The 27,409-nt window shown below is 43.5% G+C and overlaps 1 protein-coding gene across 1 annotated transcript in view; it reads right to left on the bottom strand.

The window, feature by feature from the left end:
• The window catches only part of DENND4C (DENN domain containing 4C), a 114,795-nt gene extending 103,804 nt beyond the window's left edge, over positions 1-10,991 (bottom strand). Inside the window, exon 1 of the mRNA XM_073345479.1 lies at positions 10,875-10,991. The gene's annotated coding sequence lies outside the window, so the exon portion shown is untranslated. The remainder of the gene's footprint in view (positions 1-10,874) is intronic.
• Between the last annotated feature and the right edge of the window lie 16,418 nt (positions 10,992-27,409).

The raw sequence follows: 27,409 nt of genomic DNA, 5'->3' as shown, positions 1-27,409 counted from the left end.
ATATATTTTGTCACAGAAATGAGTACTAAAATTCATGATTCGCTGGTTTCCAGACACTTTGTGTGCATGCACGTGTGTAATATAGTACATGAAACTACTACGATATATTTTATAATGCTATACATTTCTGTGTGCAAGAATCAATTTTTTTTTAAAAGACAAACCCCATGATACAAAGAAAACGGTACACAAAGGCAATAAAACACTTAGAGAAACAAATGTTTCCGTAACTTTTTTCCGCTGAAACAGTTCATAAGTGATGAAAGCCACCTAAGAGAAGCTCCAGCTTCCTATTACTGTGTACGTCAAAGGTCCTATCAGGCACCAGATGGGAAGTAAAGAAAAGTTATGTGACGTACTTTGTTTCCACGATAACATTAAACACCTAAAATATCCATTGGATATAAATTAGCTACATTGTTGGACTCTTCAAAGTGAAATATGCATCATTTAACAGGAAGCTTGATTACAGTTTGACTTTCCAGGATCAAAAGTACAGATGACTTTAAATAGCACAAGATATATAAACTAAGATCAACTCGCTCCAATCCTTCCCATGCTTTTTCCAAAGTCAAAAGCAAGTATTTAAACAGGACTCATCCTGATGAAAAAAAGTACACAGACACTGAAAGTTTATTTTAACTACACGCTCTCCTATTTATAAAGCAGCCCTCCTACAAGTTGCATGTCCTCTGGAATGGTGGCCGAATGTTTAGCATATCAGACACACAAATACCTTGCAATGCCAGTTACAAAAGTGCCATGCACACACCTGTTTTTATTTACAGCATCACCTGAAAGCGAGAAGTGGGCTGCATTATCTCCATTAAATGTAAACAAACTTGTTTGTCTTAGCAATTGGCTAAACAAGAAGTAGGACTGAGTGGACTTCTAGGCTCTAAAGTTTTACATTGTTTCGTTTTTGAGTGCAGTTATGTAAAAAAAAAATATCTACATTTGTAAATTGCACTTCACCTCATACAAGTATTGTAGTGCAATCTCTTTATCGGGAAATTGAAAAATACTGTTTCTTTTGTTTAACTTTTTACAGTGCAAATATTTGTAATAAAAAATATAAAGTGAACACTGTAACTTTGTTGGAATTGAAATTAATATGTAAAAAAAATCCAAAACAATAACAAAATATCAATTGAAATTTAACAGTGCGATTAAAACTGTAATTGATTGGAATTCATTTTTTTTAATCATTTAACAGCCCTACTTTTTTTTAAGTAGGTCTCCAATAGTATGCAAACTTTTTTATGAACCTGTCAATTTAATAACTCAAAATTTAAGTTGTGTAAAAAAAAAAAGAAGAAACCCAAAGCTTTTTAGAAACTTTACACCAACAGAACCATATTCACTGCTACAAAATGCCCTTAAAACATTTGTTTTTAATCTATGTACACACCTTTCTGGAGTATTTGAAACTTAAATATTGTATGACTGGATCTGAAAGCGAAATTGATTTCATAGTCAATTTAACTTTCATTGTCCAAGTTGACAGCAATACAAAGAGTGAACTGGATTTTAAGTTTCCATTTTTAGTACCCTAATGTACATTTTCATAGATCATTGTTAATCAAATTAAGAGCATTAGCTTCTTTTCTTACTGAAAACTTTTTAAATTAATAGGTGTGTGTGTTTCTTTACTTGTATACAAAATGTGTTAGTAAGAACACTAATGTTTACTGTACAAACCTTCATTATAAGTTACAGGAAATACTACCATAAACATTTCCTTCCTCTGAACTGGTCTACATGATGTGGTGCTCACAACACCAGCAGCTGCTGGCACTCTGCCCAACCTAGAGGGTCCCATCATTTCTAACATTAATGGAAATGTACCCGTGGAAGCACTGGTGAAGAGACAATTGGCCAAAAATGTGTTTTGAGCACAGGAAGTTCACCCCCAGATTAACTACAGTGATGCCTCCATAATGCGTAAAAGCAGTCCTTTTTCACCTGGAAAGAAGATCTTGCGGTTTTAACCACATGGCTTAGGTCCTGGACAACCTAGAAGCCTCCTTTCTCTTCAGATATTATCCCAGAAGCAGAAGGGAGATAAAGCATTTAAGTAGGTAGTTTCCAAATATGACCATAGAGATGGGAATAAGGTTTTCCCAGTGGAGGACCTCAAATCTGAAATCTGTCTCCCGCTCTGATCCAACAGAACTAGAGAGTCAGCAATATGCCCAGAAAGTCAAGACCCACCTATTTACACAGACTTTTGCTATATTTTATAACTAATGTTGTAGTACAATGGATGAACTAAATAGCTACAGCCATCTTAACACTCAAAGCATACTGCTGAAGTTAATATTTTCCCATGGGCAGGCTACATTGCCTGATATTGTTAGTTCCCATCTGATAAAAGACAATGAGTGCACCAAGTGGAAAATGGTTGGTTCTAGATTATTTAAAAAAAAAGTTAAAGCAAACACTGAGACTATATAAGTCTATTATACAGATCTCTATCTCTCTCTCTATATGCTAGCAAAGCAGTCCCAGGATGCATGCACCTTATACTGGCAAAGCTGTATTGTTGCCGATACAGGGAGTCCCCGGTATAGGTCTCCCCCTTATCCATTGTTATGCATATCCATCACTCATCAATAGGGAAACGTGTTCCGACTGACGTCGGTCCCGATCTGCATATCCATCATTTTCACTTACAGTACTGTACTCGCTTCACCTTTGGTGTCGCTTTTCTGTGGGTGCTGACTACCCACCAGAGGCCAGCACCCCCTGCCCCACCCCCAACACCTCCCGTCCACAGGGCCGCCGATCAACTCCTCTCCCTCCCAGTGCCTCCTGCCTGCCGCAATCAGCTATTCAGCAGGCACGGCGGGGGGAGAAAGAGAGGGAGGAGCAGAGACAAGGTGTGCTCCGAGGAGGGGGCGGAACTGGGTGGAGCGGGAAGAGGCAGGGCAGCCATGAGTATGTACAGCTTATTCCAAGCCGCCGCTGCCACCGCCACCACCACCACGCGAAACAAGCTATACGAGCAAAAGTGCAGCTTTGCTGGTATAACTGCAGCTATACTAGCTACGCTGGCAAAAGCCCCTTTGTCAGTCACAATTCATACCTCACCACACCCCTCGCTGACATAACTATACTGCCAGAAGACGGTAGCATAAACCCGACTATGAAATATTAGTTAATACAATTCAAATACACTAGCAGACTGAAAATATTCAACCTCACTCAAAAGAAGAGCCATCATGCTATATTTAAAAAAATCCATACAATAAAACCTGAAACCATGGGTTACACCACCATTCCTAAACGTGGACTGCTTTAGACTGCAGGCATGTTTTGAGAGTTCTGAATATGGCTGATCCAAGACCAAAACCACTCCCCTTTTAAATACATGTGCTCATATTTGGCAACCAAATATGAAATATTTTACGATCAGACAGCATAAGAAGTTCAAATACAGCCTTTTTGATATTGCTAGCATTCTAATTTGTCAAGTTTATGTAGGATAAAGAGTGAGAACTTTAATAGCTTTTTTGAAGGGGGAGGGAAGGAAGGGAAGAGATTTTTAAAGGTATTAGACACATAATTCTCAGAAAAGTCCCTCCCCAGAGATTTGTGCATCACCAGTTTATTTAGCTAGAAGAAAACAACCTGAAGCACAGATGACCTGCAATTAGCCTTGACAGTGTTTCTAATCAATTTTGTTAGGCAACTGAGGGGCTATATACAACATTTTTGCTTGAGACTACCAAGAACTATGGCACTCTCACATATCTCATGGGATGACAGAGAAAGAACAAGCTCTGCCTGAGAATTCATGTGACTCAAAGTAGCCTTATGTGGAAGGGTTTCTGTTTTTTAAAATGAAAACTGGAAAGAATGCAGTGAGAAGCCAGTGACCGATCATAACCCCCAAAATATGTCCTGTAAAAGCCTTAAGTTGTTTTACAAAAAGATGGTCTAATGTGAAAGTTAAACAGTGGGAAAGCAATGAGAGTTTGAAATGACAGTATAGGACTTGCATTTCTTCAAAAACATTAAAGCAATCACATTTCTTACAATTAAGATGTGTGGAAGATCTAGCAATTCTTGGATTTCATTGGGTACTACATTCTGGTTACTTCAGCAACCAAGCATACTGTTTCTAAGGCCTGGTCTACCCTTAAATTTTGCTGGCATAAATGGGAGTGGAATGAGGAAAAGTCACCCCTAACTGACATATGCCTAGGCTGGCAAAAGCCCCAATGTAAATGCAGTTATATTGGCAAAAGAAATAATTTTGTCAGTATACAGTTTAATATGTTCAGGGAACTTTTATATATATAAAAAAACTATATATATACACAAAACTGCATCTATACCAGAAGGATATGCTGGTAAAGCTATACTAGCAAACCCTACGGCAGTGTACCATATTTAAAACACAGAAAATTTTCAAGAGAGTGGATGCCTTAAATGTTCTGAAGAGCTGAACCAACAGCTCCCCACTGAGGTCAGTGGGGAGCTTCTGCATGTCCAGCACCTCTAAAAATCTGGCCACTTATTGAGGAGCCTAATTTTAGGCATCCACTTGTAAAACAAATCTCCACCAGCAGCTGTACAAGAGAAATGGACACCCAGTTCCTTCCCATGCAGAAAACAAGATACAAGAACATGTTAAACAACAAACAATAAAGAAGCTCACCTTTTTGGCCCCAGCACATCTGCTACGCATAAGCAAGGACTTTGGTAATGGCCAAATTCATTATTGCTCTTAAATTTTCAATCCTTTTATGATGTTTTTAAACTATAAAACTATCGTTACATTACAGATATGGCTCATTGTAGGTAAAGACGAAGGGTGGAGTTTTTAAAATTGCTTACTGAGAGCAACACCTTTTGTCTTGGTATTCTCCATTTCCCCCCTTCTGAATTCTAAGAGCCACATTTATTTGTAGGCATTTGGTGAAATGTTCAACCCCTGCATGGATTAATATCCACAAGAAAGGCCACTGTGCATTCCATGCTTATCCTTTTTCTCAGGCTATCAGCATCCTTGAAAGGATTTCTACTGGCAGAACACAGCATTTCTTTACAACATACTTTCAGGAAAAGTACTCAAGAGACAGTGTGCGCCTTCATAATTCACTTGAAGTTTATTAAAGTGCATCCATGTTTCCACATTATCTAGAACAGCCTTCTGCCATCTGGAATTCACCTGAACACCAAAAGCTTCACAATTTTTTACCACAGGTCATCACTTACAATACATTAGGAATAGGGAATTCAGGTTGCCAAGAGACTGGAAAAGGTACAGGCATGACTTACTTCCCACTCTGGTCAAGCTGCTGTCACTTCCACTGAGGATTGGTTGATCTGCCATTTGTAGAGCCCACATAGGATGAGGAGGCCTCCAAAAGAGATCTCTCTCACCCCACCCAACCCACTCCCAGCGAAAGCTTTTTATTCAGCTTTAGGACTGTCCTGTTTCCAGGTTCTGCAGTAGCCCTGACTGATGAATACAGAGAGAGAGACAAGTCTATTCCCTTAGATGTAGCCACAAGTTACCTTTGAGTTCAAACATTTAACATTTCAGGAAAGAGCGAACACATTACTCTTTAAATGATAATCCTTGTTAGCTTTACAGCAGCCTACAAATTATTGCAGTTCTCTCCTCCACCTCCTGCCACAACTTAATTAATTGGACATTATTCATTTTATACCCAAATTTCCCTGATCCAAAGAGACACTTGCAGCCTTCTCCTACACAACATATATAACCTGTTCATTTGTAAAGTTACTGCTACTTATTCCAACAGCAGGAAACTGGTTTGCACGTAATACAACAAGCTAGGGGGGAAAAATCGTATCGGCCAGAAGCGTGGCACAGGTAGAAGTATCTAATTTCCTGCCCAGTGAATAATAAGGGAGGCTGCTGAGTTGCCAGTCAGATGACTGGTGCTCAGAAAGGCTAAGAAAAAAAAAAGCAGAGAAACAGAATGCCCATGAAAGATGGTGCTACTGGGGAACATGTGCTAATTATAGATGTCTGCCACACAAATAATGCCTTAAAAAGAAAGGGGTAGGGCCAGGGAAAATTGCTCTGTTGAGGCTTGGTCTACACTTCAAAGTTAGATTAACAGGAGTGTGAAAAACCACACCACTGACTGACATAGATATGTTGACCTAACTTCAGGGTTAAGACACAGCTATAGTGACAGAAGAATGCTTTTGTCAATGTACCTACTGTTGGTCAGGGAGGTAATGTTCCTACACAAACGGAAGACCCCTTCTGTAAGTGTAGGCTATAGCTACACTATGCAGTTCTGCCAGTGTAGCTATGGCATTGTGCTGTCATACAGGCAGGTAGTTGTTAGTTTTGCCAGAAAGGCTAGCAACCCAAATAGGCTTTGTTACAAAACTGAAATTCATTCACGGCTGCAACACATAGTTTGATTTTCGGCGGGAGATAACATCTAGCATTTTGTTACAGCCTGGTAACTGTAAACTCAGTTGCAGTTGCCAAGGCCAAGCACCTTAATTAGTGTAAATCAGGGACTGACTTGCAATTTTTAAAACTCTTGGATAAAAACGTCTCTATTTGGTTAATATGTGAAACACGTAAACCAGTTTATTATACTTTTTGGGTTAAAAGGGAAGAAGCACAATTTTTTAAAAAGTGTGGTGAATTAACAAGTACAGCTCAAATTAAAATTAGCAGGCTTGAATTACAACAGTGAATGTGGATTGTTTAAATGATGTGCAAGCCAAGTTCAGACAAGATATTGTAACTCATGTTGCTGTTGCACGCTGTATCAGCCACTGCCTTGAGCTTGCTATTCTAAATCAAGACTATCCCAGACTGAAATTTTGAAAATCCTTTTCAAATTCGCTAGAATAGGTTTTGATCATTGCCCTGTATCTCGTTCAGGATATACAGCAGAAACTCAGCCAGGGGCTGACGTAGCCCAAATTAGGGGCATTCTTAAGGAAATCAAAAGGAGATTCTGTTTTGTTCTCCAGAATATCAGCTTTCATTTTTAAGAGAACAATGTCTCTAGCTTTTATGGTTACAAAGAAAGCACCATGAGCCAGATCCAATCCAAGCTTTCTGCAGATTCTTATGAAGGCATCAGTTGTAACAGTAGGTCTGAGGGGTGTGAACTGCCCATTCATTTCATTAAGGTGTTAAATCCAATGCCTAGGGATGATAATTTAATTGTTGATCATTTCATTCTTCATGTAAGAATTGAGAGGGAAAGTTACAGGCCTGCATAGTTTTGGTGCCAGACGTGGATGGCATTTAAGACATACAGCCATTTCCCTCATCTCAAAAAATAAAGGAGCTAACCCCAAGGAGCCTAGCAGGGCACACTGTGCATACTGAACCACTACAGAGTCGGAGCAGAACAGATTTCAAGGAGTCCAGTGAGAGCACACACTTTCTGAACATCTGCACAATCAACAAAAAGCAACATTGCATTTGGCAACTCCCAGGGGTGTAGCTTGGAAAAGTACCACCACCTAAACCCCTTACCCCATCTCCCTCCCCATATGCATCCCTTGACTAAAGGCTCTTACTTTTCCAGGACACAATCTCTTGTTGTTCAAGGCTTTGCAAGAGCTAGAAGGTGCTAGGCTGAAATTCCCAGCAATGAAAGACTACCATCTTTAGGCATGGCAAATCTGAGGGGATAACTTTTCTGCATCTTTGGAGACAAAGCTGCTGGGGGAGTGAGCAAATAAAATATATATCAATAAGATCTGACAGAGTTGCCAGATTTAACAGGCTACAACCACCACCATTCACATGATTTCAATGCTTTGACTCCACATACTGATTGGATCATGAGACATTGGCTCATTGTGGCAGTGCACAGACTGTCTGCTAAACAATTTTACACATGGACTGAGTGAGGAGGAAGAGTGCTCTGTGCCCATGGTTGCCACTGAAATTATACTCAAATTATATAACAGATCTACAAGTGACAATGCACATGCAGGTTTAACAGACCTTTTAACTGCCAGGCCACCTGCCTTTCTGTTTACAGTGCTCTTATTAGCAATATCATGTTTACTGTCCCCTTAGCTCTGCAGTGGAAGAATGTGGGGTTTTCACAAACTTAAACAAGCCCACACACACACACTTTTTATATATAAAGGAGCATATATATGTATATTTTCACACGAACACACATATGGATGCAGCAAAAAGACTTAATGCAGACAGGATTGAGCAGCCCTCCTCTAGTTACTTTGAAACACCAGACACTATTCTCTACTGGCTTGAAGGAGGTCAGGGGAAAAAATCCCAAATCTGTGGACAGATTCACAATAAGCACTCAACTTCAACAGCAGGCAGCACAACAGTAGTGTTGTTCTGAATGATCAAATCTAGATTTCAAACTAGAGGGACATCATCTATGATACCATTTCAGTATTAGAATTTTTTACTTGAGCTTAGTCTCATTTTTAATTGCCACACTCAGGTGAGCACTGACAGAGGCATTTTTAGTTTATAATAAAGCAAAGACAAAAAAAAAAGGGGGCAAGAGTCAGACACTTAAAAAAAAAAGAAAAACATGGAAAAACCCTGACACAGTTGTCCAAAACAGAACACACACAATGTCTTTACACAGTCACAAATGCATTAATATTCCACAAACTTTATTTCAGAGACTAAGACCTCACCCTGAAAACTGGAACTGCTAAAGTCTTAGCTGCCTGTGGACAATGAAGTTGCCAGCCTAGTATAAAAGATACACCTTCTCTAACTAACAAGTTGTTCACGTTTCATTTTGCAGATTTTACTAGGCAAAGTTATATTATGTTTTACAATTAAGACTTAAATAATTCCTGCTGGAGTCTTGTGCTGTGTCAGCTCATACATAGTTATGAAAGGTACAATACGTAATTATATTTGTCATATTCACCAGCATGGTAAAAAGCAATTAGCAAGTTCTTAAAGAATAACAAAAAAGATTTTTGAACAAGATCCAACACTCATGTTTGTGAGGACATTGTCATCAAGCTATTTACAGATCAGAATTAAAAAATACAACACTCAGCTGTTTGTAATAGTCCCTTGAAATGAGACTGTTCACGAGTGTGCTGGGTAGCTGACACCATACCGTTCTTAAAAAAAAAAAAATGCAGCAAAAAAGAAGGGTGGGGAGAAATAAGATTCTAGATTGGGCGGGGGGGGTGGAGCAGGTAAATAATTTCCATCCTATCATACTTTCTTTAGAGAACAATTATTTATTTCTTCAAATTAAAGAAAAACAAACCACAATTGTAAAGAGATAAAGGTACTAGGAAAAAAAAAGTCAGACCTCCAATGACAACTCATTATTAAAGCTGATACTTTTCCTCCCACTAATAAATACAAATACAGACTTACAGTTAGCTTTGTAAGGTTGTCATAATAAGCCACAATATTTAAGCAAATAACAAAAGCTTACTCTAAAGCTCCCAGAAATCACACCAGCTAGAATTAAGGGTTAAAAGATCAGACATTCTGTTTACAAGCTAAAACTTGAACTTCAGATCTTCTGCTCCAACCACAGGCAGCAGCTTTGACATATCTCTCAATTATTTCAATCACAATGTAGGTACCTTTATGGAACATGTTTAATTCACATTTAGAGACTATTGAGTGGTAACAGAGCAAGAAATGTAGTAAGAACCATGTTTAACTCATAGTTAAAGCATATGGGTACAAAGAGAGCAAGAAACGAAGTAACAGGCAACCATCTAGATTTTCAGTACGATTTTGTTCAACCATTGGACCCTGTCTCTAGCAGAGTTCGAACACTTACCTTTTGTAGGACATTAGCAACAGACATGATAGGTGCTGTGTGGACATACAGTCCCGGCCCTGTTCTCACCAGCAATGTGTTAACCAATGGGGCCAGACATGCCCAAGCACAACTGAGCCACCTAATACCCCCTTGAGAACTTTGGTCGGGTCCGGACAGGTAGGAGCTACCCCATCACAGGCCGGAGCAGTTACGCCATGGGAGCACCCAAAGCATTCAAAACAGTTCGCTCTTACAGCAGAAAGAGAAGGAAGCGTTCCCAAGCGATGCTACAGCCCAGAGGCCACGGCAATCTCTGGGAACGCTATCTGGCCACAGCTCCATTACAGCGCTGCACTGCTGGCGGGGTCAGGCGCCACTGAGCAGCCCCACACCACGGGCGCTCGCCATACTCCGACCGGGACCGGGGCTGCAGAAAACTATTTCAACCTGTTTCTCTGGGGGTGGGAGGAATCACATGAACGCCCTTCTGGCTAACAACGGCGCTTCCGCTTCCAGCCAGGGCAGCGCTCAGCCTATGGCCCTGGGGCCGGTGCCAGCAGCGTGCTCGGCTGCTAGGGGGCTGGTTCCCTGCCGGGACACCTCGGGGGGCTTCCTTGCACAGCGGCGCGCCGGGCAGGGAGGGAGAGAGAGAGAGACAAAAGGCGGAGGGAGCTGCCCAGAGCCTCACCTGTCACCCCGGCCTCCCGCAAGCATCCCCCGCCCGGGGCGCCCCCGGCCAGCGAGCCGCAGCTGCCGGGCCCCAGGGCGCCCACACACTAGGCGGGGGCTGGACCGAGCCCGGCAGGAGCAGCTGCGGCGGCCGACCCCGGCCGGGCTGGGGCGCGGCAGAGGAAGGAGCCACCCAGCCCGGGTTCCCACCCAGCCCGGGCCCCTCCTTCCCCTCTCCCGGCCGGGAGCGCGGCGCTGCCCCCGGGGCACGGAGCCGGACAGCGGGTGTCTCTCGCGGCCCCTGCCCCGCGGCTCGGGCCGGCCCCAGCGCTCGGGTACGGGGGCGGGATCCAGCCTGCCGCCGCCTGTCAGGCCCCCCCCGCTCGCTCACCTGCCGCTGCCACCCCGCGGCGCAGGGGACCCGCCTCCCCGCCCGGGACTCACCCCCGCAGCCGCTGCGCGCCCACCTCAGGAGCAGCCAGACCCGCCGCCGCTGCTTGGGGAGGAAGCGGCCACCATGTTACTTTCACCCCCGCAAGCGGCTGGAGGCGGATCCCGGACCCGCCCAGGCCTGGGGAGCGGGCCAACACGGGCTGCGCCGCCGGCTGCTTCACCGCCAGGGGGCGGCAGAGCGCAACGGCTGCCCCGCGCGGCCCTGCCCCCGGCGTGCGCAGAGCGCCGCGCCCCCTCAGCCGCCTAGCACCGCCTTCCAGGGCCTGGTGCAGGCACAGCTTGAACCCGTATAATACTGGGCTGGGGCGGTGGGGCTGGTACCAGTGCAGTCCCAGTGATATCCGCGCAAGCCCTGGTGCTGCACCCGCTGGGAGGAGTTATTATTATAGAGGTGTAGCTTATTGCCCTCCCCTCTACAGGGATAAACTATATACACACATTTATTCCTGTGTCCTGGTGCCCCCATCCCTGTCAGCACAATAACTTGTGTGTGTAGACAAGCCCTCGGGCTAACATTTCTCACTCTGGTGCTTAAAGTTAGGTACCTAAATAAAAGTGAAGCTGCTGAGGGGAAGAAAAAGATGCACCTGTAGCCAGGGGTGCTGGAATAATGTGTGGAGGGTTTTAGCCCACGAAAGCTTATGCCCAAATAAATTTGTTAGTCTCTAAACTGCGACAAGTACTCCTCGTTCTTTTTGCTGATACAGACCAACCCGGCTACCACTCTGAAACTGTAAATCCTGTGTATGATGGAAAACACTTCAAGCTAGAGGTGGGTGCAGAAGCAACCCTAGCTCCGGCACCTACGCCTGCAGCTCTAGTGCTGACTTGATAAGAGTTTTACACTTCCTTTGCACTGGTGCAAATGACTGCCTACGGCAATCAAACCCTGAATGTTTCTGAAAGCACTTTTGACTCCACATACAGATAGGGAGGCTCTCCTGGCACAGAACTTTTACAAGCCTACAAGTATTTATACACCAACGTAATCAGACACACTGCACTCATCCATTAAGGCATTTATATTCATGCTGTTGTAAGTGCTGACATTTTACTTTACCATCAAAGACTAGCCCTGAGACTAAAGAGCTGTGTGTCTTCCAAAGCAGGTACCATTTTCTGCAGTGGGAAAAAAAACATAAGTACTAAACAAATACAAGAGCGCTCATGCATTTCTTCCCTCTGTAAACACAACAGGTCTTTGCACTAATCCTTCAGACGGAAAAAGGAAAGGTATTGAACAGAGGCCAAAAAGCACCAGTTTCCTTTAATGTTAAAGCTCCCATCATTTCCTTTGAGGTAAGCTCTAAGCTTTGTTATTGTGACCTACAGTGGGTGCACTGCTGAAGATCCATTTACAAATTATTTCAGGCCAAATCTCTGGCAAAACTATTGAAGTTAAAGATTAAGGATTGAGGGCCTGATCCTGTATCCCTTATTCATCTGTGTAGTTTTTAGACCAGATTCTATTACACCAGTGTAAATCAGAAGTAATTCCTCTGAAGTCAGTGGTGTTACCCCAGTATAAAGCCACTGAAAATGAGAGGAGAATCAGGCCCATTGCATGAAATGACACAAAATGCACCAGAAAGGCTTCTTCAAAGCCTCTTCCATAGCTATTCCTGTTCATCCTTGGAAGACAATCAGGGAGAAAGTGGAGCTAGCAGGGTAACACAGAAGAGATAGATCTGTACTTCTTAGCAACTCCCTTCCACAAGGTTAGTAAATGGGAATAACTGCTCTTCCCACTTAAAAGGCTGATTTTCTGGAAATTCTAGAGGGCAACCTCAAGGAGTTTCCTATTCTCATTCTGCAGATTTCATCATGGGAGATGACGATTTAACCATCAATTGTGTAAAGGCTGCTTGAAAGATAATACCTAAATTATTTACTTTCACTTTCCAGTCAACCCTTGAGTTTTGCTGAGAGCCTATAATTTAAAAATCTTACATTATAATCATCCGTTCACTTCTCTTTCTGCACAACCATACGGAGATCTCTATTTAGGGTGGGTTCAGCCAACTGTCAAGAATCCATTACATTAATTTACCACACAATGCTGACAAACCTGCAGCTGCAGGAGGCCCCCAGCAGGGCATGGGCCCCACACTACAAGTGAGATGTTTACTCTCATGTTGCATTGGTACATGGGTGGAGCATGAGATGATTTTTGCTGATTGAGCTCTTTGATGAAAATAGTTTGAGTTTCCTGGGGAATCAAGGTGCCTTCCCTTTACCATGTCCCTGGCAGACCACTTCAGGTCCCTCTTACCCTCCTGTTTACAGGAAGCATTCATTTACTCAAACACAAACACACCAGTTGTAGACATGTTACTGAGGGCTTGTCTACACTACAGGTTATGTCGGTATAACTTATGTTGCTCAGGGGCCTGAATAAGCCATCCCCGTGAGTGACATAAGTTATACCGACCTAAGTGCCAGTGTGGACAGTGCTATGTCGGCGAGAGAGCATCTCCCATGGTGCGGACACAGACATTGCTTCTTGGGGAGGTGGTTTTATTATTCCGATGGGCGAGCTCTCACCGGTGTCGTGTTGGCAGAAAGCATCTTCACCAAATGCGCTACAGTGGTGCAGCTGCATCAGTGCAGCTGTGCCCTTGTAGCACTTCGAGTGTAGACTAGCCCTGAGACGTCCTGATTTCCCAAAGCTGGTATGTGGCATAGGAGTTTAGAGCAGAAGTGGGATGGGGAAGATAAGTGAAGAGAAGACCACACACTGAATCTTGGTCCATGCAGCTGGGTAGCCCCATTCAGCTAAACAGCTGTGTAAGTATGAAAGAACTGAGCCTGAGTATTTCGTTTGATTGGGCAGCTGGCTATAATTTTGCAATACTTAACTTTAGATTTTGTGAGAGAGGATGGAAATTGAAGGTTTACATGCTCCTCATGGTTCTAACCACTGATCACACAGTGCTGAAAGTTAGGTCAATGTTACTCTTAAGCTTTAGTTTAAAGTACAGTATATAGGACTTACATTGGGCATGTAAAAGGAACAACTTGTACAAATAAATTTGAAGAGTAAACCATCAACTTGAAAATCAAATTTCTGTCTGAAACTTTTTGGCCAACAATTATTACAAGTAATATCTGAGATAACTACAACTAAAAGAAATTAGTGGGGGAAAATATTTTTCTCTTTTTTCAGTTTGCTTATTGTGTACTTGACAGCATAGTGTAATAGAGTTTTAATTGTTTTTCTCTGTATTTTCAGTTGCTTCTTCTTATATCGACTATTGTTAGCTGAAAGTGACAGAAATGGCACTCCTTCCCCTCACAGGCCCCCACAGGGGCTGAGTATGCTGCCTCACAGCCAGGGGACGATGAGCCTTCCTATTAAATGCGTGTACTGTACTAGACTCTTCTTGGACATGATTTTGGGTTGTAGTCAAGGGGGACACTGACCATCCACAGCAGCACCCTCCGCCATGGCATCGCAGCCCTAATGCTGGCCGAATGCAGAAGGAAGGCAGTGGGTAGGAGGGTAGCCCTGCAGCAGTGGCTCCTGTCTAGCGGAGCTGGGCCCAGCTCCCCACTCCAGATATTGCAACCTGGCCCGTGAGGTCACAGCACCATTCAGGTTCAGTGCGGCCACTCCTCCTTCATGACAGAGGTGTGGCTAGGCCAAATTTGGGTGAGTAGTGTTGCAAGCTGGCATACGGAGTCACAGCACCGCTCAGGTTTGGCAGCCTTGATTTTATGATTTCTGTAGGTGCAACTGAACCCATGAACCCACACTAAAGCTGTTCTGCTCACAGCACTGACAGCCCACAGAAAACATGACTAGACCTTTTCTGTGCCCTCTTTGTACTGCAGATCTCTATTGTCCCATCCTCATTGTCATCTTTTTGTTGGTTTTTGCATGTATTTGAACTAGCTGCTGTGTAGATGCAGCACTGCCCTCTATAGAACAGAATACCAGACCTACTCAAATGTTTATAGGCTCTCCCTATTGGTTCATCCAGTCCATTGAACACATAAAGGACTGTGTTTTTGCAGCCATAAGTTGCGAGTTCTATTACCTGTACCTCCAGTAAGTGGTTAGATAATTGCAATAAACATTAGGAACTTCCTTTTAAAGTTTGGATCAATTTGCCTGACTCACTCTTCCAGCTGGCCACCAGCTCATTTAACTGCCTTGTGGCCCCTAGACACTTACTTAGATCTCATTGGCTGAGTCTACACTACTCTTTATTCTTAAAATCTCCCACCATTGCTAGCAGGATGACAGCTTCACCAGTGGCAGCAACGGGGAGCCATCATGTAGACTGGATGCTGGCTTTTTAACCACTGTGTTCCCTTGCTCCACTCAGAGCTCGTCTCAGTGACATGCTGGTTAAAATGCTGGCAGAAGCTGATAATCCATCTATACTCAGACAGACCTGCCTGTATTTGCATACTGAAAAGCCAGAGATATTTCTCAACATCTCCTCCCATTTTCTCTATGGCAAATTACTGCAAAAAATCTGACATTACTGGAATTTATATATATATACACACACACATAATATAAGTTTGTGTGAAATATCAGATTGTCATGAGATGCCACCTAGTGCCTAGTCAAGTACCAGTCTCCATTCTTGGGGACTTTATTGTTATTCCGTTATGCAGGCTTCTGAGGCAGTCCTTTTTGATTGGAGTAAGGCATACTCTATTGGTAATATTGATCATTTTGAGGCTGGTTTTGATCCCTGTCCTTTAAATAACTATTTTAGTTGCATTACAAAAACCTCATGCTGTGACTGTCATCTGGAAAATTAGCAAATCTGTGACCCATATTGTCTCCAGAGGACTTTGAGTCATTCATTCAAGCCTTTCCTTCATCTCATCTGGACTGTTGCCATTCATTGTTCACAAGCCTCCTTGACTGGTTTACATTGTAAGTTACAACTTATTCAAGACTTCTTTTGGAGCACTAGCTTTCTAATACCCAGCCAAAGCATCAGAACAGAGCTGAATGAGATTTCCACCCTTGCTTCCAATGAAATTTCAGATAGATTTTCTTTTCATGTGGCTGATTTATTGGCTCTTGAGTTTAGCTGTACCAGAGAAATTGTTGATGCCATAAGCCCCGCATACAATAGAGAAAACCGGTCTGTTCACCATCAGTTGGTCCCCTTAACACAACTGTGACACATCACATGTTCATGCACAAAAATACTGCAGACTGTGCATAGGCAATCACACCAGCAGGTAGATTAGATTTGCTTTGAGCTAAACTAACCACTGTGCTAGGCTCTCCCATTGTACTGCCAGTGTGAACAGGAATAGCTGGCACAACAGCTCAAACAGTGCAAATAATTCTCCTTCCACCATTCCACAGTGCACCAGTCACTACTTGACCTGTTTGTTCTACTTTTTGAATTCTTCGGAACAAGAGTCAAGTTTGCCAGAAGTTACTTCCTGCGCTCTGCGAATACTGTAGAACTCATTTGCATTCTTATCTGGCTAGCATCAAAGTCTTCCCTAGCAATCTACTCCACCAGTAGCAAGCATGCCTGAGATAAGAATTTCCTACAGATGGGCTGCGAGCTGGCAAGATGCAGATGTGTGGCTCTGGTAGCTACCTGATATGATGAAAACATTCACTGCCAGTTTACCTCAGTCATTTTGAATACTCTGGTCTATGGCAAATTTTACCTTAAAATCCAGTCTAGTAAGTCCAGGCGCAATAATAGTGTGCCTGGTATAAGGAGGAAAACCTGTCCTTTCTTTGAAGAGCTGGATTGAACCCTCATTATTTGCTCTCTTGGACAGCTCAGAGGCTCAGTGTTGTAGTGATGGATGAGGAAAAGCAGAAGGAGAGCACCAGTTCCATGAACCAGACAGTGCACAGGAATAAGAGGCTGGATCAGGAAATGCCAAAGACCTTGCCAGGATCTCATATTATTCTCGGAGTCTGGGAATCCATACTACATAGCAAAGATGGCAGATGAGCCACTTCAGGAGAAAAAGGAATCAGGGAGGAAGGGCTTTCTACACAAAGTATTTATTGTACTATATACAAAACGGGACTGATTTTGCAGGCTCAGGTCAGAATTTTATAGGTTTCAATGAACATTTTAATTAGCACTGTTGCCTCATGAGGTTGGAAGTGTCGATCTCCCCTTCAGCTCTGCTAGTCCTCCTTCTGCCCCACCTCAACAGAAGAGACAACAACTGCTGAGCCTGTCCCCAGACCACTCAGTTCTTCTGTATTTATCCAGGGGGGACAAAAGAATAATTCACAGTTTCTTAATTCTAGGGTTGATTCAGCACCAGCCTAGTCCCTTCTCTCATTCAAAACAGCCTCACCTAAGTAGTTTTCATGGTCCTTGCCTCCAAGCTCACCTCTGTAACAACCAAGCTGAGGCGCACCTCTGCACTTCATTCTGCACTACCCCAACCATCCAGAGGATCAGTCATCATGCTGTGCTGCTAGGCAATGTGAGAGCAAACAGCTAACACAATCCATAATCCCACATAGAGACGTCAGGATTTAGCCCTGTGGTAAGACGGAGTCAAGGATATCTCTCTATTTTTGATAGTTGTAAAAGGTCCTTGGTTTATCACTGACTGACTTAATGACACTCAATAAAGGAATTTTATTTGGAATTATACATAGTGGAATGAAGGGAGGAGGGAAGGGAGCAGAGCTCTGGTGGCATTAAGTTTTCACTAGTTTTGGTAGATCAGTCCCTTTCCTGAAGCATATAACTAGCTTCTTGGATTCTTGTAACACAGTTAGGAGTATAAAGAAAATGAAACTAGAGGTTAATGAACTTGGTTTCATTTCTCCCATGCTAATAACACTGTTATGTAGGAAACAATGATCAAGGTACAGGATGTATCCTGGGGATTACTGCTAACCATGAGGAGTTGAAGGCCTGGGGCAAAGACAGTCATTAATCCTCAGAAAATGCTCTTTTGCCAAAATAACTATTGATCTTTTATATTGAAAAAGGCAGTGCTGGGAAAGATAGCTGTATAGGTTATTTTTATGGGTGATGCAGTTTCATTTGAATGTCTAGAGCATTTCTAGAGAATTGGGGTTATTGTAGGAATTCCAGTATTCAAGTGCATGTACAAAAATAAGAGTGCAATTGTGTGCCTAATTTGCATATGCAGCTACTGCAATTGTTTTGAAAATTGGGTACTTTTGTATACAAATGGCACCAAAATACATACCTGGCTGAAGAATTTGCATGCACAGTTGCATTCATTGCACACACAAATTAGACACACAGTGGCAAACTCATTTTTGCATGAACAAGAGTGCTTTAATTTCTGCAACTCTGCCCCACAGCGCTTTGCATAGAAGCCAGATTTCTTGAGTAGATGTCCATGCGGAATCATATAGGGGCATAGGATGCATCACATAGGGGCATTTCTAGTGGAGTTGTGCAGGGACCGACGCTATTCAATGTTTTCATCAATGAGAAGTAAATATAAAATCACTGCTGGTGAAATTTGCAGATAACCCAAATATTGGTGAAGTGGTAAATAATGATTAGGACAGGATAGTTACACAAAACAATCTGGATCACCTGGTAAACTAGACAAAGTCTTTTAATTCAACCAAATACAAGGTCATAATCTGGAATGGATTGCAGATCCATCAGAATGGGGGATTGTATCCTAGAAAGCAATGGATCTGAATAAAAGATTCAGAGGTAATAATGGTCAAACAACTCAGTATGAGTTCCCAGTATGATGCCGCGGCAAAAAGGGCTAATGCGGTCCTTGAATATATAAACAGGAAAGCAGTGCGTAAGAGTGGGAGGTGATTTTATGTCTGTAAATGGCTTTAATGATTCTGATACTGGAATATTGGGTCCCGTTTCAACAGCCTAATTTTTAAAAGGATGTTGAAAACCTGGAGAGGATGTTGAAAAATTGGAGAAGAGCCACAAAAATGATTTGAGGGCTGGAGAAAATACCCTAAAGTCAGAGACTTATAGAGCTCAGCCTCTTCTGTTTATCAGAAAGAAGATCAAGAGGTGATGTGAGCATGATGTCTAAGTCTCCTCATAGGGAGAAAATACCAGGTGCTAAAGGGTTCTTCAACCTAGCAGAGAAAGGCATAACAAAAAGCAATGGCAGGAAGTGAAAGCCCGACATATTCAAATTAGAAATATGGCACACATTTTCTCAGTGAAGATGTTAAGCATTGGAATAGACTATGTAGCGAAGTGGTGGGTTCTCATCTCTTGATGTCTTCAGATCAGACTGAATGCCTTTCTGGAAAATACGCTTTAGTCAAACACAAGGCTCACTACAGGGGTAACTGAAATTCTACGCTTGTGTCATACAGGAGGTCAGATTAGAATGAGATGATCCAATGTTCCCTTTTGGCCTCAAAAATCTATGAATCGCTGAATAATCTCAACATTTCATTCAATTTATTAAGAGATAAAGCCCACCCTGAGCAGCCCTTTATTGGTCCAGTAAGAACTGACTGGGAGTGCATGAGATGAAGCAAAACTCACTTAATATGTTTCAGAGTAACAGCCGTGTTAGTCTGTATTCGCAAAAAGAAAAGGAGTACTTGTGGCACCTTAGAGACTAACCAATTTATTTGAGCATAAGCTTTCGTGAAAAAGCTTTCACAAAAGCTCATGCTCAAATAAATTGGTTAGTCTCGAAGGTGCCACAAGTACTCCTTTTCTTTTTTCACTTAATATGCTACCTGTTCTTAATAGACAAATAATAGGCAGGTGGGGAGGATCTTCTAGGTATTAATAGTTTGTTCCTTGTCAAGACTGTTTGCTAGTGTAATGGATGCACTATTACAAGCTGAATAGAAAAGAATATGAGATGGGGGTCAGGTGCGATTTAAGGGGGTTTGCATGCTTTGCGACTAGTCTGTTGCCATGGAGGAGAGTTCAGGCTGATGGTTTCTGAGGAGCTGCCTTCATGGACAGAAAATGCTTCACTTGCACTTGCACATCTAATTGCCATGGGAGCAGAAAGGTGCGGGTGGTGGTCTTCAGAAGGAGCTGCTAGATTCAAACATACTAAGGGTACTTATCTCTGAGATAAACAATCAGTGAGAACAATGGAACTCAGGTCCCTGTGGGTATTTAATTACACCAGATGGATGCTTTTTTTACTGTAAAACCTGTCTGGTTCTTTAATAGTGCTGACAGGGTAAGGGTGCAGGAAGGGCTGTGTCGGGGACTAGCTTGATCACAGCAGCTGGAGTCAGACAGCAAATAAAATTTTAGTTTTTATTTCTTTTGATCCTGTTAGAGAGCCGCAGAGCACAGCAGTGACTGCTCTCTTTGGGCTTGAGGGATAAACATTTAACTAGAGAAATGCCTCCCGCTCCCACCCCTTTTGTTTTCTCCCTGTATTTATTCAGTTAATGGTGTTTTCATTGAACAAAAGAGATTGCAAACTCCACAGCTCCTCCTCAGCTCAAGCTCCACATTTCTCCTGCATGAACAAACGTGAGGGGAATGACTTTGTAGCATGCTGCTGGCATCAGATGAGTGAAGACTGAGATAGGCTACCTGCCTACCCTATGTTCGTATCACAGGTTCAGATCCTATCAGGAGTGACTCAGTCTTTCATTCTTCTGAGGTAAATAAATGGAGTTGTGTGCAGTTTGCCAGGTGAAGTGTTTTCAGGTGTGACCTTAACTAACAGGTTTTGTAGGCTGAACTCATTGCACACACTAGGGGCTCCTTGCATCCCTCCATTCCCCCAACAAGCTCCTTGTGTGGCACCCTCCTATTCCCCTCTATTTCAGGGACTTCCTGCAACTCCCTCCACCCCACCCTCATGCCTGGGGCTTTAGGTATCCACCATTTTCCTCTGGCAAGTGGTCTATGTTTTTGCCCTCTGCCACATGCCATGGTCACTCACTTTCCTCATTCCCCATGTCAGGGGCTGTGTCCCCCCACTCTCCCTCCACCACATGGCAGGGTCCCATATTTCTCTCCATAACATGGGCTCTGTGTGCATCTCCTTCCTGCTATCCCCTACTATCCCCTACATTCCCCCCATTCCCTCCATGCCAGGGGCTCTGTGTGCTCTACTTCCTCCTTCCTCTGTACCAGAGCCCCACAATCTCCCTCCCAACTAGGAGTTCTGTCTACCCCTTATGCCCCCCTATGCCCCTTCCAGGTCTCAGTCCCTATTCTCCTCCCCATGGCATGGGCTCTGTGTTCACCCCCATTCTCTCTTTTCCCCTCACGTCCCCCATTTCTCCCTTTGATCCTATGCCAGGGTCTCTCTTTCTCACCCTGCCAGATACTTCATGTGCATCCCCTTTCCCACCTTTTCCGCCAAGGCAGAGGCTCTGTGTGCTCACCAGTCTTCCCCCTCCCTTCAGACTAGGGTCCGCCAGTCTTCTCCTTGACAGAGGTTCTGTCTGACCCCATTACCTCCTCCTTTATTCCACGGTCCCCTGTACGACTATTGCTCCTTTCACAGGAGTAGGTGTTTGCCTCAGTATCCTTGGACTAAATTTGCTCTCCTCTCACTGCTATGCAGTGTGCTGATTGCCAGTTATCCACATGGCTGGTAGGCACCCTCCCCCCCAGAAGTGATTGCATTTCAGTGGTGCTTGCTTGTGAAATGTGTTGAGATCCTTCAAGGAGAAAGGAGCTATATAAATGTTTTTTGGGAAACAGCATGGTCTTATGGTTAGAGCATGGTACAGGAATCAGCATATATACACAGCAGTTCTGTTCCCAACTCTTAAAGCTACCTTGGATAAATCAGTTAATCACTCTATGCTTCAGATAATTATGCATACATACTTCTTGTAAAGTGTTTTGAGATCTTTGTATGAAAAGCACTGTATAAGTGCATGATATTATAGGTATTTATTAATTAAGTGGAACTTTCAAATAGAAATAAAGATTCTTCACTAACATAATATTTCTCAGACTTATTTTTAACTTTTGTGAGTGTTTATATGTGAAAGGTTCATCCCTCCTTCATCCTGTGCTAGGACTCTGTCCCTGCATGGGGTAACCCAAACACAGAGAGTGGATTTTCCTTGAATTGTCCAAAAACAAATGTTGTTTTACAAATAAAAGGGGAAGAGCAAGGAGGCATGGATTCTTGGCATTACACTGGGGGGAAGTACTTCATGAATAGTGTAACTTTACAAAAATATTGCTCTTGCAATGCTTACCTGGGTCATCAGCCTGCCATATTTGCTGTTCAAATTATATTCCTACAAATTAGATGATATCTGGAACTAGCTTAATATGCACATCCAACTTTTCCCAATGTTTTCTTTGGTTTTCATTTGTGAATTGGTTTTCTTTGCTCCTTTGTGCTGGATTAACCCACTCTTCCTCTCAGTCCCCATTTTCTTTTACGTTCTTAGCTATCAGATAATTAATGATATAGTGTGGTCATCTCTTTGGTATTTGAACACTTGGCTTGTACTACTCCTGACTGCATACTAGAGGTGTGTCTCAGCATTCCAAAGGCAGAAAAAATGAAACTCCCAAAACAATGCAGTTGCACAAGCAAAGCATATATAAATTAAAATTGACGTTTGTGTGGGTCATTAATCATTAAAATCCCCCCAGGGCTCAATCTCACCATCAATCTGCTCACACTGAATTTGTTGGTGTCCCCAATGCATAAAACTCAAAACCTACATCAGCCTATGGTACATTTCTTACCAGCTGTACTCTGGAACAAGCAGCAGTCATAATAAACAACTTCCCGATGCCAACATAAATGTTTTCTAGGTTTTCTTCATTATTTTTATGTTCTTATTAAGCACTTTTATGGCTTTGCTTCACACAAAGCAACTGATATGACGGTGACCTCAGTCAGATAAGAAATGGGGATCACTTTAAAACAGTGTACCATTGTTTAATGTTTGGTTACTATCATATGACACAATCAGATTCCTGGTTCACTAGTGACTGCTCTAAGTTCTATGATAAAGTAACTAGATCTAACTGAAAATGTTGATTGATGCTACATACTCTAGGACTCGCTGCAAAGTATCATTTTGAAGGTGTCAGTTATAATTCTGCAGTGTTCACATTTCCTTTTTTAATATACATCTGATGAAAGTGCAAATCCTATACAAATATTGGATAACTTTGCACTCTTAGAACTCAAAACATACAAACCATCAATCCATAAGGTGGCTAGGCCCACTTCTGTTATTTTTGGGTCTATTTAAAGTGGTTGAATGGTTCACATTTGGAAATCAGCTTTTACAGATTCAAAAAGCTTTCCCCCATATGTCACGCCCACACTATGTTTTATACTCGGTACTGTGGTATAGTTTCATGTGATGCTTAGCTCTATACTAAACGACTCACATTTTCAGAATGATAGGCCTTATTCTTATTTACACTAAGACTCCTTTACACCACTGTGGAAGTATAATGATATTTTATTTAATGCCTATTTACACTGCCAGAGAAGCGTAAATAGGCCTTGTTTTAATGAGTCTCTGGCCCAATAATTGTAAATGGACGGGTATTTCTGTGTGTAAAGATGAAAGGCACTGTTGTTTATAATCTAGGCTTTCAAGATCTTTCATTAAAAATTTTATGGTTTATTTATCTTTTCAATTCAGATTGAAGTAATGTGAATTTGCCCAGCACTGCATCTCTAAAGTAATATTAAATACTATCCTAATGAAAATAAGTTATGAGACCTAGCTAGGGTGTTTACAGCCATCTTTTTTCAAACTGAAAATAAACCAGTAATCTCAAATTAGGTGTTTTTTATTTTGCCAATTTAACAAAAAGAATTTTTCTGATCATATATTAAACCCTACCTCATCTTTTTTTCTTCATCACAGTAATCCTCCGTACAGGATTTTTTTGTTAGGAAATGCACAGAAAAGTGGCTGCAAGAAAGAATATTTATTTGGGGCCAGAATGTGGCCTGTCACTCATATCCATGTACAGGTGTAATGCGATGTAAAGTGCCCCCTTGACCTGTAATGGGGTGTAAGGTTCATAAGGTGCTCTCAATACCATTTTCATTGGTAATATGCAAAAGCAGCCTCTGCTGGGTTGTTACTCCCCCTGCAGGTGAGTGGGCAGTCAAAAGGTGATCCTGGTCAAAATGCCTGATCAAAAGGTGACCCTGGCAGCCCTGGTCATTACTGCTGACTGGGCCATTAAAAGTCCAGTTGGCGGCGCAGTGGGGACCCGGGGCTAAGGCAGGCTCCCTGCCTGCCCTAGCTCCACGTAGCTCCCGGAAGCGGCTGCCTCGTCCCTGCAGCCCCTAGATGCATGGGCGGCCAGAGGGGCTGCACACACTGCCCCTGACCTGAGGGCTGGTTCTGAAGCTCCCATTGGCCAGGAACTGCGACCAATGGGAACTGCGGGGGCAGCACCTGCGAGTGCGAGAGCAGGGCATGGAGCCTCCTTGGCTGCCCATGAGTCTAGGGGCTGCAGGGACCTGGCGGCCGCTTCCTGGGAGCCGTGGTAAGCACCGCCAGGACCCTGCACCCCGACCCTCTCCGCAACACCCCAACTCCCTGCCCCAGCCCAGAGTCTCCTCTCACGCCCAAACTCCCTCCTGGAGTCCACCCCCAAAACTCCAACCCCCTGCCACAGCCCCCTCCCACACCACAAACCCCTCATCCCAAGCCCCACTCCACAGTCCACACCCCCAGCTGGAGCCCGCACCCCCACCCGCACTCTGAACCCCTTGGCCCCAGCCCAAAGCCCCCTCCTGCACTGCAAACCCCTCATTCCCAGCCCCACCCCAGAGTCTGCACCCCCAGCTGGAGTCCTCACCCCCCACACTCTCCAATCCCCCTGCCCCAGCCTGGAACCCTCTCCCTCTCCCACACCCTAAACCCCTCATTTCTGGCCCCACCCAGAGCCCACATCCCCAGCCCAGAGCCCATATCCTCCTGCACCCTAACCCCCTGCTCCTGCCGGAGCCCTCTCCCACACCCCAAACCCCATATCCCCAGTCCCACCCCAGAGCCCGCACCCCCAGCCGGAGCCCTCACCCTCCTCCCACACCTCAAACCCCTATCCCAGCCCAGTGAAAGTGAGTGAGGGTGGGGGAGAGCGACGGAGGGAGGGGGGATGGAGTGAGCAGAGGCAGGGCCTCAGGGAAGGGTGGGGCAAAGGGCGGGGCAGGGGTGTTCGGTTTTGTGTGGTTAGAAAGTTGGCAACCCTACCTCAAGGTGCCAGACAGCACAGCAAAACTGGGCACCAGAGGAAGTAATCTGTACCAGGTTTAAGGTACTTATGCATTGCCCATTGCTCAGAACTTGTGGAAAAGCCAAAATCTTTATTTTGATTCATCTGGCACCTATCCCAGGCTCCAGTCCATAGGTGCCGACTCCAGGGGTGCTCTGGGGCTGGAGCACCCACAGCGAAAAATGATGTGTTGAGCACCCACTGGCATCCCCCTATCAATTCTCACCCCCCCGCCCCCCAGCACCTCTTGCCTACCAGCGGGCCCTGCAGATCAGCACCTCTCACTCCCTCCCCACACCTCCCGCCCTCCATGATCAGCTGTTTCGCGGCATTCAAAAGGCTCTGGCGGGTGAGAGGGAAGGAGCGAAGATGTGGCATGCTTGGGGGAGGGGACGGACTGGGCAGGAAGAGGCGGGGCGGGGGTGGAGCAGAGGCAGGAAGAGACAGGGTGGGGTGGGGCCCTGGGGGAAGGGGTAAACTGGGGGCGGGGCGTGGGGCTGAGCTGGGGGTCAGGCCCCCCCTGGCTCTTTGGAAAGTCGGCGCCTGTGCTCCAGTCATCTCACATCATATAAAATACAACAGTCACTGTAACACTGGAAATCTTCTCTGCAACACTTCAGTTGTTGAACTATTGGACTCCCCACACGAATAATAAAACTATCCACCAGCCTGCAGCTATGCCAGCCTAAATGCCACAGTTCCACCTCTTAAAAATTCACAGTTTTCTCAAAAGCCTATGAAAAAAGATGGGCTTTGCAGCATAGCTGGAGGTATGTCTACACAGCCGCAGAGCACAATTTCTAACGCAGGTGGGCAGACACACGCTAGGTCTGCTCGAGCTAGTGTGCTAAAAACAACTCTGTGGCCCCGGCAGCACAAGTCACAGCTCAAGAAAGCCACCCAAGTACGTTCCAAGCCACTGCCCATGCCAGCATGGCCACATTGCTGTTTTTGGCTTGCTAGCACGAGGAGGGCTAGTGCATGTGTTTTACTTGTGCCAGGAAGTACCCTACCGTATGCTGTGTAGTCATGCCCAAGAGGGTTAACAAATCCAGACGATGCACACGTCCAGTTGAAAAAGGGTTGATACATTAAAAATCATTGCACTGAGTTGACTACCTATATCCTAAGTTTGTGCCTGGTGAATACAGGTACAAATTATTAATTTCCAATTAAGTGGTGCATAGATTTTATGATGTGTTTCTTAATGGAATGAATTTCCTCCATTAAGAATACTGTGCACTGATATATATATATATATATTATGAATATGCAAAAACATCAGCAAATAAAATAGCATATGTTGGGCCAGAACTTCAGCTGGTGTAAATTACCATAGCGCCATTAACTACAATGGAGCTATGCTAATTTATACCAGCTGATGATCTGGCCTGTTATCTGAGTGCACCACAGATGGAATAACATTCAAAATATAGTATTCTTCTTATGGAAAGATCACAGCTAAATGGCATAGCTCCACAGATAATGGACGATCCATAATTGTTCCATCTGTGACAGCAGATGTAGTGAGTTACAGATGTAGTGATTTGGCATTTCCTAGCTTTTGTTAGTTTAAATGATAGTCTTAGTGGTATATTAATATAATTATGTCTGTTGATTTAATGCATGCTACAATTCTGGAACCTTGATTTCATATGGAAAATATAAACTGGACAGTAAAATGCTTTTCTTTCTGACCATTAGGTGGGGCTAAATATCCTATACAGTTGAACCTCAGAGTTACGAACACCACAGTTACAAACTGACTGGCTGGTCAGCCACCTCATTTGGAACTCGAACTACACAGACAGGCAGCAGCATGCAACAAAACAAACAAATAAACAAATAAATAAAAAGCAAATACAGTACAATACTGTGGAAAATCCAAACTCCTAAAAAAAAAAAAGGGAAAGTTTAAAAAAAGATTTGACAAGGTAAGAAAACTGTTTCTGTGCTTGTTTCATTTAAATTAAGATGCTTAAAAGCAGCATGTTTCTTCTGCATAATAAAGTTTCAAAGCTGTATTAAGTTAATGTTCAGTTGTAAACTTTTGAAAGAACTACCATAATGTTTTGTTCAGAGTGATGACCATTTCAGAATTATGAATAACTTCCATTCCCAAGGTGTTGATAACTCTGAGGTTCTACTGTAAATGGAAAAGATGGCTTTTTAAAAGGTCCTCTCACAATACCAATGGGGCTTGACCAAGATTTCATTTTTTCTCCTCTGAATGTGGCCTAGTGCAATAGGTTGCATTCAGAAAATTCCATCCCGTATTTCAATATTACCTGAATAATTCTTTAGAAACTTAATAATAAAGTCTTCTTGAGAATGAAACCCTCTTCAATTATACTGTGTTTTTATCTG

Source organism: Lepidochelys kempii, chromosome 5 (assembly GCF_965140265.1).
Source record: "Lepidochelys kempii isolate rLepKem1 chromosome 5, rLepKem1.hap2, whole genome shotgun sequence".
Lineage (NCBI taxonomy): Eukaryota > Metazoa > Chordata > Testudines > Cheloniidae > Lepidochelys > Lepidochelys kempii.
This window is presented reverse-complemented; position numbering and strand designations above follow the sequence as displayed.